Here is a 12,689-nt window from a genome sequence, read left to right on the forward strand (position 1 = left end):
GAAACTATTATTTATTGAAAACTGAAGATGGGAGCATTCAATCTCCTTCGCTTCTGCTTTAGAGGAAAGGGGCAGTATAAATGTGAGAACCTGAGACTCATACTAACCTATTATCATAATACTGAATCACAGTTAAATCTGAATATCAGATGCTTGCTTTCACCTAGCACAGCTGCCCCCGATGTGGAACTCCCATATGTTTTAGACTACAGCTCCTATCAGATCCATCCAGCACAGCTAATGGCAAGATATTATGGGAGTGACAGTGAAGGGTGCAAGCTAAAGATGGCTAACGTAAATCTGACTCCTTTAAGTCTATGTAAATACAATTGCTGAAGGTAATTACTGGAGGTACCAAGTTTGAGGAGTCGAAAGTACACAGGATAAGCCTGTAAACTGGAGTGCAGTTGTTCGAAAGTTATTTGAAACATAAAGTTCTTGACTACTTATTGTTGAATTCAAACATGTGGTGTACTATGGGAAGCAGATATAAAGGAGGAAAAATTAAAGAGCAATCAATCTCATTTCAAAATCACATTCCTCTGAGTGAAAAACAGAATGCAACATACCATCAATGAGACTTTATCCTGAGTAAAAATGTGTAGAAACATGGTGTGATGTGCTTTCAATTGGCTGGGTGATACCCACTGTGACCAAGGAAGCCCTGTATTAGTTGATTTTTAAAATAAAAGAATAATCTGTTTAGAGAACATTGCAATGCAATGGTTTTCCCAGGAAGAATGCCATTTTAATCTATTGCAGGAAAAACAACACAAAGTCTTGCATTACCTTAAAGACTAGCAAATTTGGCATTCACTTTCATGAATTTCAGCCCACTTCAGTGTGCGCCTTGGAAGAAATGGGCTGGAGTCAATGAAAATGTATGTCAACTAGAATGTGTTAATCTTTAAGGTGACACAAGACTCTGGCTTCTTGCAGCTTGTTTTGTTCTACTGAGGTCAACAGGACCCCGTTGCCTTTGGTCTGAACAACCTGACAGACTGTTTTATTTGGACATGTCCCTTGGGTCAAATATAATCCACTCTACATATAACTGCAATTGTCAGTCTCTGCCCAAAACAGAACTCCCAGGAAAGTTGAACATTCAGCTGACTTATACAGAATCAGACCATTGATCCATGGAACTCACTCTTATTGAGAATGACTGAGAACAGCCCTCCAGAGTTTCACATAGGGGCATTCATTCTAATCCTACATGCAGATGCTAAGCTCTGAACGTGGGCCTTTTTATCATGTGACCCATATGCTATAGCACATTACTGTACCCTCCCTCTTCCAGGTGGTTGCCCTCTTGAATGTTTGCACATTGAAAAAGTGATGCACCTCTCTTTGGGGAGTCTGCCCTTTGGAATTAAAACCAAAATATATAGAAGCCTAACCATGTGGTGAATGTGGGAGTACCTATGTTGTCTATCGCAGATGATTAAAATACATTTAATTTAGCCAGATGAATACTCCAGTATCTATAACCTGACAAAAATTACAGTTTGCAAAAGGATAAATTTACTTCCCAAGTTTTCTGAAAATTGCATCTCCAAATGGAAAAAGAACATTTCAGCAGGAGAGACCAAGGCAGAAACAAAAAAGCTTTGATAAGTATCAGATTTTTTAAAGAAAAGATGCACACAGCTCCTGTTAAGAACAGAAACTTAGCCATGAATTGTACACAATGTAAAACATTGCTAAACCAAACAAGTACCCCCAATATACTATTGTCTGAATTTACATATTAATGATATTTCAGATACTAATGAATGCATGTGAACAAAATCTTAAGTAGCTTTGGTAATAAGTACCTGTAACTGAGTCTTTCTAAATAAACTCATACTTTTCTTAAGCCCTGGAACAGATGACAGTTTTATAGTGTTTTCCTCTTAGGGAAGCCCTTTCCAATGTGCTAAACATTCTCACACACTGGTAATCTCTGATTTAAAGAAATATAGTAAACTAGACCCTGCCATTGACAAATATACCACCTTAATTATTAAAAAATAGTCTGTATTTATTTATTTTTGAAAAATGATAAACATCTTAACTATTTGGAAAGTTTCCTTTTATTCTATGATCTATGAAGAACCACAATAGCACAGAGTTTTCATAATTCAATTCTGAACTGCACAGGATGGTGTTCACATGTTCGTCTATAGAAATAGCGCAGCACAATCATGAGGAGACTACAGTACAAAACAAAACGTCTGTTGCACGAGGGGGGCCTGTTATTTCACCCAGTATTACCTCAGAGAACTGGAAAAGAAGGAGCAGCAGGGGGCCCACAGAGGTGTGTTGTGTGTGTGTGTGTGTGCTTTGTGCCTTACAGGTGCACGCGCACTAATGTGTGGCGACTGACAGGCCTCACGTCACATAGTACATGGTACATGTGCCAGTGGAAAATCATGCACTGAAACCTTGGGTTAAAATGCTAATTTGTTTTCCTAACATTCATGCATAATGATCTGTTTCTGTACATAATAAAATATATTTATATATTTATATGCATTGTGTCTTTATGCCAAAGGTTTTTTCATGTTTCACTTTGGAGAAAGTGGTATATGTCGGCCCAGCCAAAATGTCTTCACACCATTAAAAATAATAATAATAATAAAAATTAAAATGTACCATTGGGTTCTTCCCCCTATTTGTCTGTCTCCTTCCCTCTTTATCTCAAAAGCATAGCAATAAAAAGTAATCAAACAAGACTTTCACAGCACCATAACTTTCAGTCCTTATTACTATATAAATTTACAAAAGAAACCCATATCAGCAAAATATATAAAAACTACTTTGTTTTTCAGTGGAATTTATCCAATGACAGTCTACGCTCCTATGAAAAGCTATCTGTATGGTTTTCCCTCCTATCTTCCTTCCTGGTTTACACAGCTTCTCCTCCCAGTCTCCATGATAGATACATCACAAGAAGGAAAGAATTATTAAGAGGAGGATGTAAAAAATAATCACCAAAGTAATAAATCACCCATGTCCTGGATGATGCAGATACATAAAACTTCATTTTCATGCAAGATAGTTAATTTTTTTCTTTTCGTTTTTTCTTTCTTTCTTTTATTGTTATTGTTTTTAATGCAATTATTATTGGTATTGTTATCATTAATGTGAAAGCAAGCTGTTGCCTTCTAGGTGGTCACGGACATGTTTGGCAAGGTGGTAAACAGGTGCAACTCACAGCCTCATTTCCAGATTCACCAGTTGGCGTAGGGGCAGAGCCAAAAACAAATAAACAACGAAGGAAAACAGAAAACAAAAACAAAAGCCAAGCCACCATGCCTATCTGGGCAGAATGGTGAGTGCAACCCATTAAGCTAGAGCTGATCTGACTGACAGCATGTCAGCTGCCATCTAACTCCCTAAACACTATAAAATACCCGTCTCCCTCATACCTTTTGAACACTGGATAGGATGCAGCATTGGTGGTGGCTAATTTTTGTGAGGTAAAATTCACCCCCCCCTCCTTTGTGCTGAGAAAAAAAAAGACAAGCGTACCCTTAAGTTTCAGAACAGACTTAGATGGGGAATTGTTGAGACTGAATCAGAACCAATCCATTAATCAGCCATCCAGTTAAAAATCAAAAATCAAAACCCAAGCCAAAAACAAATATAAAAACCCTTCACAAACCACCTCTTTAACCCAATTAATTTCAGATACTATGAAGACTGTAATATTCAAGTGCTGTTGGTATTTCAAGCCAAAATGGATTCAACTTTTCATTGTGCATATATTATTCTGCATTTTGTATTCATAAGGAAATGGCATATGGGGGAAAAACAATTAAAGCATTTATTGGGGGAGGGAATTACTCACACCTTAGAAGGGTGGGATGGGGGGAACCCTGAAAAACGAAACCTAACAAAAAATAATCCTGCAACACCATATATTGAATGACAAAGAAACTATCATCAAGGCTACACAGTGTGTTCTGAAACAGGGTGGTATCCACATATCTTGGAATTGCTGCTGGACCACCCCACATTAGGAAGATTTTGCATACTTCAGAATAAGTTCAGTTCCAAACAAGGCAGTTCGTCACTCCAGTGCTGGGGCTCATTAACAGTCTTGGTTTCATCAGGAAAATAATGCAGGGCTGATAAAGGTTATAATATAAGCTGTAAACGGTATCCCTGTCTTTGCTGACAGTTGATTTTGGCAAAGGTTTTTCTTTTCTTCAAAACTTGTGTCAGATGAAGGGCCTAAAGGAACACAAAAACAGAACAAGACAAAACAGCATCAGTGAATTTCAGCAGATTGTTGAAATGGGTAAGCAATCCAGACAGCCAGCAATATTTTGTGGAATCCTGAATCTGTTACAAAAAAAATATGTTTACTGGAAATGTGAAAGCTTCAGTGAAAGCACAAAGAAGAGCCGGTCCCCCTCAAGGAAGAGGAGCAGCTCCATCCATTAGGCTGCTTCATCTGCTCAAAACACTAAAGGTAAATACACCATGTTAGGTGCATAAAGTTGTACTGACACAGCTGATCGGGGAAACCCATGCAGAGCACTGGGCTGCTAAGACATCCTGAAGAGTCACTCCCCTTCCGTGTTATGTTTCCAAATGCCCTATTCAGTCATTATCTAAGCATGTGGAACCCACAGATACTGAAGGAAGAATGGTAGTTATATCTCTGCCATTGTTGCTTTAAACACATAAAAGCAATGAAGATGAGGAGGTTGCTCTCTTCAGGAACCCGCTTAACATGAAATGGAACTCTTCAAAATTGGGGCTCTGGCTCATGTGGAGAGGCTACCCAGACAGAACAGCTTTCCTCCCTTCTGATGCTTGCTTCCACATGTTACACTTGTCCTTGTATTCATACATAGGTGATCGACCACAGCAACTCTTGCCATTTTGGAATGTGAAGCCAACAGCAACGGTTTATAAATCTGCATTCAGAAGCAATAACTTCAACATTAATGAAATAGGAATGGAGTAGAATGAGGAACTGAACTGTCCAGTGCAAATTAACCAGTGGAAACCTGCCCCAGCTTCAATACTTGAGATCTTTTTAGACCTAAAGCTACACTTTTTTTCAGCAAAAAACGACTATGTTGGACATTCTGGACACCACTTGGTTCACTTACAATGAAATTGGCCACATCAACTAAATGATAATGTTGTAATGTAGATTGTGCCTCTTGATGTGGGCGTGTCCAGTAGGGCCCCCCTTTTTTGATTGGATATACTGCAGCAGATTAACTTTGTTTTTTTTTAAGTTTATATTTGCAGACATGTACATACTTTTAAACTATGTCTCTGTGCTTTGGAACTCAACTGGTCGTCGGCGTGACGGCATTTTATGAGCACTTACAATTGCCAAATAACTCACATTTCAAGGGTGGAATGATATACGTGCACCATTTATTATTTAGTGGTCAGAAGAATTCATTACTTTAGGTAGGCATAAAAGTCTATTTTATTGGCACCAACTCCTGAGAAAATACTGTTTGGATGTATTATTATTATTATACAGTATGGCTGGCCTATGATTATATTTTGTTTATCCCCTCTTCTTTTCTTTTTTCTTTCTGGTTGGAATAAATAATATATTTTCTAAAAAATTAATGCATTGAAAACAATGATGAAGGAAACTGGGGCTAGTATGCTCCTCTAAAGATGCATGTTCCACATGATTAGGTCATAAGTCATAACTAGACAGAGCTATAGACTAAGTGAGTAGCTTCAAACATCAGGCTTCCTGCTGCAATGTTCACCAGGACGTAAATACAACTGAGGAGTGCATCCCCCCCCCCGCCGCCATCACAATTTCATTGTGGAAGAGTCTCATTCAGGTGAGTTTGTGACAATGGCACTGCGTTTTATGCAGTCAGAACTGGCTATCATTAGACTCAACTTTGCCGAGAAAGTTATGAACAATCAATTGGATGAATTAACACGTTTCTTTCTTCACTTGCTGTAAAGTCAACATGGGGATTATGCCAAGGATCCTGCTTAGTAAACATGTCACGATGGTCATTGTAGGCCTATTTCCTGTCACAAGCTAGTCTTAGGACATCACAGTGCAACCTGGACAATTACATACAGGGGTCTGCTTACAAAGGCTTGCTTTACAATTCCGCACTTTTACAACTATTCCAAACATTAGCTAATTCTCCTCATGTCCAAAATTCACTTTCATGATCACTGTCAATGGTGGTATACAGCTTATGTCACCAGGCACAGCTGCAAGAGAATGGAAGAAGCAAGTAGACAGTAGAGACTGGAAGAAGTCCCCACCAAGTAAACTAGAGAGAAGAGCTGGAGTGGAGAAGAGAAAAGACAGCAGAGGTCAGAGGACATTGTCTGGCAAGTGAGCTAGAAAGAGAAAGTGTGAGGGAGAAGGGAGAAGACAGCAGAGGTTTCATTCATAAGGCATGGACATTCCATTGCAAGCAAATGCTTATTATCACATTGAACCAAAGGGGAAAATAGGGTTCAATTTACAATTTAGCAAATAGGGGGCTCCACTGTATGTGATCATCTTGGCTAATTCTTTTAGGGCTTTTGTTGAGACATGGCCTAAAGCAGCAGAGCATCCACCTAGTTTCAGGTTTTTCAGAGACTCTTTGAGGCTTAATGCCTTGCAAGTCCTATCTCATTAGTCAAGATAGTGAGGGACGGGGTGGCATCTCATTAATGAAATCTAATATATGCCCCACACTCATTTTCCAGAACTCTACCAAAGTCAACTGCCTGTGTGTCGTCCATTTGTAGTTCTTCTGGATTAAAAAAGCAACATTAGATTGACAGTTTGGGTTATTTTTCTCCATGCCATCTAGCTGGAAGAACTAAGGACATTCACTAGTTCACCAAGTACACATTCAAGATGGCAATATGATGCAAGGAATGGCGGGCCTCCTATTTTATTCACAGTGGTGTGGGAGAAAGAATTTCTCTAGGTGATGCGTTTCACAGTTCTTCACCAGACGACTTTCTGTCCATCTTGGCACTGTGGTCACTAACCCTGGGCAGATTTAAAAAAAACAAAAAACAAACAAACAAAAAAAACAAAACAAAAAAAACCACTTGCCTGTCCCAGTAATCAACAAGTGACAAAATGGTAAGCCTGGAAGCCTGGTGAAAGTCCAAGGGTAACTACAGCAAGGAGGTAATTTACATGTGCAAGGTCTAACCCTGCTCCTTTGCTAGCTGAATTAGGTGGAGTGAGGTTGCTTTGCAGAATAAAGATGGCAGGATCCTGCTCCCCCAAACGGGAGGGGATTTTTGGAGGGTAGGAACTGGTGAACTGATTTTGGGTTGGTGAGGTCTGAGTGTCTTTTCTTCCACTTCACATTAAGAAGTGTGGCAACTGGCAGCATATTTTCCCCCTTGCCCTCAATGAGTGGATGCAGAGAAAGAATGTGGCTTTGGCTGTCTAGCAGACACTGATTCCAAATCCCAAAGATGCTTTCCACAAAGATACCCTCATGCAGACCCTGGGGTCAGAAACAGACATCAGAAATAGCTCCAGACTAGAAGAGGGCAATCCTTAACTAATAAAAGATTCTGTAGCATGTCCCTACAGCCACATGTCACTCCCCTCCCCTGCCAGCCCTCCTCCAGATTTCTCTTGTTTGTAGTAAAAAGGGTGACATTCTTGGAAGCTTCACTGGGTGGCAATTCACCTTTTATATAGGTCTCTCTCTCACACACACACACACAACACTATTTTAATGTTCTCAAAACACTAATTTGCAAATGGTTGTTGTGGGTTTTTCGGGCTCTTTGGCCGTGTTCTGAAGGTTGTTCTTCCCAACGTTTCTCCAGTCTCTGTGGCCGGCATCTTCAGAGGTGCCGGCCACACCTCTTGGTGGGCACTAATTTGCAAAATCTGAAGTAGACTTCTAGCTAATTCCACTTTAATTTTTTTTTGTGTAGTCCATGTAGCCTCTAGACCAGGGGTCTCAAACTCAATTTACCTGGGGGCTGCTGGAGGCAGAGGCTGGGCGAGGCTGGGGCACAAGTGGGGCAAGAGCCCAAGGAAGCCGCCCAGGAGTTTCCTTAGCCTGGCTGGGGCTCCGAGGAGGAGTAGGAGGGGCGTGCGAGCCTTGTCACCGGCCACAACCCCCTCCAGCTCCTTCTTCACTACCATAACCAACAGCAGCAGCAGGACAAAGAAGCGGAGAAGGGAGGGAGCACCGGCAACCCCCTAGCGGGGGGGGGGGGGACAACATAATTTTTTTTTAAAACCCTCACAGAATCGCCTTGCTAAAGGAGAAAAGCCCCCATCGGTACCCGGGAAATTAAACAGAATGGGGTGGGGGCCCCACAGGTGTACACCACACACACACGGAGGTCTGGCAACCTTCCTCTGAGGGGCCCCCTCAAAAAAAGGCGCACTCAGCAGCAGCAGCTACCCCCACCATGACAGAGGAGCAAACTCCAGAGCCAAGGCGGCTGAAGCAGGATGAAGAGGAGGGGGAAGCATCGCTGGGTGCTGAGGCGGCCACTGGCAGGGCTGGTGCTGGGGGTGCCGAGAGAGAAAGAGAGCCAGAGAGCCGCTTCCCTGGAAGAGGCGGCGGTGGCGGCAGCTGCTGTTGGCGGCTTGGAGGCGCTCTTCGAGGATGGGCCGGGGTTGAGCTCCACTCTCAGGCATTGCTCGGCGGCAGCTCGGGGAAAAGGGACAGCAGCGTGCCTCGCTCACCGGCTGTCTCCCAAGATAGCGCCTCTTGCACGCTCCATCCAGAACTGCAGTCTGTCAGCCAGCAGACAGGCAGGCTGGCTGGCAGGCTGCAATTCCAGATGGAGGGTGCAAGAGGCACTGTCTTGGGAGACAGCCGGCAAGCGAGGTGAGGCTTTTTTTTAACTCTTGACAGCAGAGGATGCGTGGGCACTTCGGGGGGGCAGGCAAGGCAGGGGCCACAAACTATCATGCAGTGTGCCACAAATGGCCCCCGGGCCGCATGTTTGAGACCCCTGCTCTAGACAATGCCAGTGGCTGAAAATTGCTTCCTAGAAAATGCCCATGTCAGCTTAAGACCCACATCACTCCAGGGCCCTGCTGCTAGCATGACACAATATCCTTCCCTTCCTGAAAAGAGTTCTTCACACTGCTTAGAAAACTGCTCCAGAGGATTTCCTAATCCTCTGAAGCTGATTGGAGGGGGTGTGTGTGTCTGCATGGGATATGAAGTGGAGCATATTGACCCCTCCTAGTTGTGCTAGCAGAAGCAGTGCCATCAGTGGAAATGAACTGCACACTGGACCTTCAGAGGATTTCTAGCAAAAGAGGCTAACGCCCAGGGTATTTTCTGTTTGGTTCAATAATTCCTTGTTATTAATTCTGCTCATATGTTCAATAGCCTCTGCTCTCTGCCTTGAAGCAATGCCAGACTCTGCTCCCTGACTTCCAGGTACTAGTCCCTGGCTGTACCTCTGCCTTAGCGGGTTCTCTCCTCAATATGACATGCACCGTCCTTTTCTTCCCAGGCCTCTTCCCTGGTCTCTGAACCGAAGAGGCTTGAAAGTTTTGGCTATACTGGAAAAAAATAACAACAGTTGATTTTTGACATAGACTTCATTTTCTTCATCTCAAAACTCTGTAAACTGAAAGAACAAGGAGTGGTGAGACACACTTTCATTTGGCACATGCTTTACTGGACTTTAGTCCACTTCTTCATATGCACAGAGTGTAGTATCAGTACACAAAACAGACAGGGATGTTGGTGAGCAAGATAAATAAACAGTCTGAAAAGAAACAATTTACTGTACTCTGACAATACAGATTAGGAGCCAAATAACACGAATAGTTTGCAGTGACTAAAGATCATATGAACTGGCTCTAAAATGTTTTGGATGTTTTGCTTTATAATGAGCAATGTAATAGGTTGCTCGGTTACAACTTTGCTGATTTTTTATTTTTAGTCAAGAAAAAAACCTATTGGCACAATGTTAAAAATATTGTGCCAATAGGTTTTTGCAAGTTTAAAAACTTGCAAAGTTTTATGAGTAGAATAAACTGCAGGCACTTATCTCACCTTACCACTAGTCTGGTGCCTGAAATTCAAGGGCCTAAATAATGACTGGTTATTCCATATTTATATGTTGCTTGGACTGGACAGCCATTTTAGTTCCCATTGGCTAACTTCATTCCACCACTCTTGGCTTAGAATTACATTCCCTAGACTCTGATCTCAGCTGAAGTGGCAAGAGAGCCTTTAAGTATTACCTAATGCAGATTACTGCACCCATTTGATTCCCACAGGTGTTAATTAGGCTGTACTGGAAATTTGTGCAGAATGGAAAGGTGACGCACTGAGGTTTCCCAAGTGCAAGGCACAGTGTGGTGAAACTGAACTGGAACTCATCAACAAGAAAGATTTAACAGTCCATGCAGTATTTTTAAAATGTGTTTGTGTGTGTCAGGAGCACTCCAGTCTGATATCTACTGCAGAAGACCTAGAAGCGACAAATTATGCACAACACTGTTTGATCCAGACGTGATTTGAGTTGGACTTTGCTGGTATTTCTGTATTATGGACCATATTTTAAGGCTGTAATATTGTGCCAATTATTATTCTACAGCAGCCCCCAGAATATAATAAAACTACTCTTGAACAGGATTCTGGCTTTATTCTCAATAGGTCACCATCACCAATGTGTCTCAATCACACATTCTGTTCAACATTTGAATTTTTCTCAGCAGACAGGATAAGGAGTGGGATACTTTTAAATAAGCTTATCAAGAAAGCAATACCTTAGACAACTCCCTGCTATAAATTAATAAATTGCTCTTCAGGCTTAAAAGGAATTCTCAATTAAAGTAAAGCAGGAATATTTAAGTCTGGAGGTCTGAAGGTAGAATTATATTTCTTTTCAATCAATAAGATGGATCTTTTCCGACACAGAGATTATTATTGCGCCTATTCAAAATCACCTAAGTGAATTACTTTCCCAATATTAATTTGCAGCTTCACATATATAAAGTCACTGCTGTTCTTCCAAATAGTCTCAGAAAAAGCATTGTCATGACTTAAATGCAAAGCAATGAGACCCGAGGAGAACCAGGCCAAAAATGCATCAAAGTCATAGAACTACCGGTTGGTCAACTCAAGTCAGTATCTTCCATTTAAAAAAACAGCACAGCTCATAGTTTATCAGAACAAGTTTCCGAATATCCCATATATCTGGGGATTTTGATGGCTCTATTCCCAATATGCGGCTATTCCAAGCTCAGAGGGAGTCCGGGAGAGACAGGGTTAACAATTTGCTCTATAGGAAGGTTGGAAAAAGATGGGTCACTGCAAACAACTCCAAACAACTTCCTAGTTTGTAACCCAGGAAGGACAAATACCAGGTAGAGCAGTAACAGAAGCCGAAATCATATCACCCCCATTTAAGGGGACTATATTTTTTCTGCCATCCAATAACAGACATAGGCAAATTTCCCCAGTTGCCCTTCAAAGTGCAAGACTCCAATCCCTACTGTTAAAAGTCAGACAGGATAATGGCTGTGCTGACTGGGGGATGATAGGAGTTGCAGTTCCACAGATCTACAAAGCACCTAGTTGGGGGACCCTGCCCTGGTGCATTTAGACAGCAGACACCATTCCGTTTGACAAAACGTAAAGCACCTACAAGAACAGAATCAGTCTTAATGAGTTCTAAATTAGCATTCAATAGGAAACACAACCCTTCCTTCCTGCTCCACACATTTATCGGACTGTTGCTCTTCCTGTATTACTGCAGGAACCCAGCTCTTGATTAAGATTATGATTCAAACAAATCTTCTTATAATGGCAGGGTTGCCTTTGCTAAGGTCATTACATGACTCCGAGAGGTCAGAAAGCCAAGAGGAAATATAAAAGGAGGCAAGGGCACCAAAGTGGTGTGGCACAGGAGTCCCCCCCCCGCCTTGTTAATAATACACCTTTCAAAAGGGAGAGTGCAAAAGAGCCACTCCTATAAGCCCTGTGCCTTCACTCCTCTTAAAGGTAAATTCCTTCCTTGTGAAAACTAAGAAAAGAGAAATGCAAAGGGGCCGGACTTGGTGATCCACAGGATCCCTTCCAGCTCTGCAGTTCAAAGGTTCAAAATCAAGGCAGAATGAATAAAAAGACTAGGAAAACAAAAGCAAGAGCTATGTCATCGAAATAGAAATCAAATGTTTAAAAAGTACAATTTATTTATTTTTCTTGAAAAATCCTGAAGAAGAACTTTTCCTGTCTCCTGAAAACTAAATTCACATCATTTAATCTGGGCAAAATAAAGCTCAGTATCTTGGCTATGCTGGCTAGGGCTTACGTGTGTTGCACTGGCTTCCTCATAATCTTGAGGCTTCTATGAAAAACCACAGAACTCAGCTAAATTAATTCATAGATGATACACTGAATGAACTACCAATCACCATGCACCATGATAATCTATGACTTCCTCCATCGCATGCAAAAGTTCACCTCTGTCAAGATACAGAGCATGAACAGCTCAATTGCATTTGCTGGAAATTTTCACCTTTCTCAGTGGAACAGCACAAAGCCTTTGGGTTTTCGACCAGGGCAAAGTTTATTTGGGAATATCACGATCCAGGGATTTCAAATCCAACGTTGATCAATCAATAGGAACAGAGAATGCAATTCACATGCATGGCTTATTTCAAGAAAGTGGTTTGGGATGGGGTTGTTAGGTTCTCATCCACAGACCATGTCTGTACCTTTCAAAAACAA

General features: G+C 41.6%; 1 protein-coding gene across 2 annotated transcripts in view; it reads right to left on the minus strand.

The window, feature by feature from the left end:
* Positions 1–2,057: 2,057 nt before the first annotated feature.
* The window catches only part of FOXO3 (forkhead box O3), a 125,924-nt gene continuing 115,292 nt past the window's right edge, over positions 2,058–12,689 (minus strand). For both annotated transcript variants that reach the window (XM_072998111.2, XM_072998118.2), the window contains one exon: positions 2,058–4,221. The gene's annotated coding sequence lies outside the window, so the exon portion shown is untranslated. The remainder of the gene's footprint in view (positions 4,222–12,689) is intronic.

The sequence above is a fragment of the Pogona vitticeps genome, chromosome 1, assembly GCF_051106095.1.
Source record: "Pogona vitticeps strain Pit_001003342236 chromosome 1, PviZW2.1, whole genome shotgun sequence".
NCBI lineage: Eukaryota > Metazoa > Chordata > Lepidosauria > Squamata > Agamidae > Pogona > Pogona vitticeps.